We start from the raw sequence: 2,286 nt of genomic DNA, 5'->3' as shown, positions 1-2,286 counted from the left end.
TATCAACAATGCCATTCTGTGAACGTGCAAATGCGGGTATTCTTTGTCGTTGCATTACGGTGAATAGCACCGTCTCGAGTCGCCCGGGAGTGAACCAATCCTGGTGTGATCGCTATCTCGACATCTCACTGCAGCGAAAAAAAACCTTCATCTCAATTGTAGGCGAGCTCGACTTCGCAATAACGAAGCTTAGCGACCATAATCCCAATTGTCGACACTGCCTCAATCCGCCATTCGTTACTGAATGCTGCGTCGTGCGTTCTGCGCTCAGTCAACCACCAGGGAGCACAGGCACAGCCACAGGCACTGGACTACATGTACATGTATGTAGCCGCCATAGCATCATAGGGCGTAGACCTACTACTAGTACCTCTGTTCAGTACAGTGCACTAGTGCTACTGTGAACCGTGAAATTATTGCGATGGTCTAATTTCTGCGAAATTCGCGACCGCGTGGAAATCGCGAAATTTAGACAACGCGAAAAGGATATCCATGAAAGGTTTAGCAAGAATGCCACAGGTTTAGCAAGAATGTCATTCTGCAATCGCAAAATTAAAACCTCACAAACCTGTCCGGATTCTGAAAACGCGCACTAAAAACGCCGCGAAAATTTCACGCTTCACAGTATGTTATCCTCTAGACCTCTACTAGATTTCACCAGAGTTTTGCGCATCATTTCTCACCAGATCCATGGATCCATGTCCCTGGAAGACTTTTACTGAGGTGCGAAACAACCTCGGAGTGAGAATAACAAGGATGCAGTTTACAGGGTTATGGGCCGTTACACGCCGGATTGGTTGAGAGACTAACCTCCTCTCCCCTGACTCACTTGTGAGGTTTGCATTCGCCACTAAGGTGAACAGGCACAGTGGTGGCCTGCGGATGCGAAGGCTGGTTTGTGTGTTTCTCAACATTCAAGCGATGCCGACGCGGATCCCGCGAACAACCCGTACAAGTACATAGTCATTGTATTCTACAGTTCTGGCAATTGAAATCCGACCCCTGAGCGATGCGTTCGCATTCTAGCGGTCTCTATTTCGTAGTTTTACAATCCGTGTTAACACGCATACTGACCAACCACCAGAATCTCAATCCCTTGACAAGACATGCAGAATCCCTGGATTTTTCTCCTGGATGGCACAAAAACAAGTGAAAAAGGGCTTTTCCCGCCAAAAAAAAGTTCAACTCTGCAGATCTGCGTACGGCACAGTTCGACCCTGCATCGCAGTTCGATCAGTCGGCGCCTGCATAGCGCCTGTCAGTGCAGATCTTGTGCCAGTTGTCGTCAGGTCTTGAAAGTGCCGTGCACAGTTCGATGTGCGAGTGCGCACCGTACATATTTTGGAAAAAACCGGGACATTCGAGGCGAATCCATGGAGTTTTCAGGAAAATCCTGTATCAAACGAAACTGTGACTTTCCGGGAGTTTGCTTGAAATCCCCGGGACCCCGGGAGTAGTGTTGATTTCCCGGGATTTTCCCGGGAAAACCGGGAGGGTTGGCCAGTATGAACACGGGTGTTTGCGATGTGCGCGCACCGTTCGGGGGTCGGATTTCAGTTGCCAGAACTGTAGTTGGCGGGGATAGCTTCGGACGAATCATGTTCACACATGCAATATCCTCCCAGCAGAGACTCATCGATCACTTCGATGAATTACAGGATCTCCGGTACCAGGTGGATAATACTCATTGTCACTTGCAGCAAGCTTAGTCGGGCATGGGGAAGTGAACAAGGGTTTTCCAAACAGCTTGAGCCTATTGCACGGGCAAAATAACACATCGCATCAACACAATTACAGAAAAACGAATGATATACTTCCGCCTGAAACAAAAACTTCGCAACTTTTGACATGACTTTCAAGGAGTTACTGTGCTCAACAAAAGTGTTCTTTGGAAGGCAAACACTTCAACACATTCAATCGACATACAATATCTACAGGATTGATTAGTGGGAGTAGAGTCTCAGTCTGGGTCGCCATCGCTCGACTCATCACCGCTGAAACGGTTGCAAGTGGTAGGTCGATCGACGCGATGTCGTATGTAATTTGCTTTGTAACTTGCTAATCCCTACCCCTTTTGGGTACGTCTTTTTCTTTCTTTCTTTCTCTTCTTCCGTGGTTGGTCTCACCCTCTCCTCGATTCAATTGGCTGTCTTGACATGCCACGAGGTGCAGAAATAAATAAATAATAAAATAATATCTTCACTAGTTTGAGGGAAAGTGACAAACGGGAAAAGTCTGAAGAATAAATTGACCGTCACCACCAGGACTCGAACCAGGGACCCTCGC

Source organism: Sycon ciliatum, chromosome 10, assembly GCF_964019385.1.
Source record: "Sycon ciliatum chromosome 10, ocSycCili1.1, whole genome shotgun sequence".
NCBI lineage: Eukaryota > Metazoa > Porifera > Calcarea > Leucosolenida > Sycettidae > Sycon > Sycon ciliatum.
The sequence above is the reverse complement of the archived record's forward strand: the minus strand, read 5'-3'. Positions refer to the sequence as shown.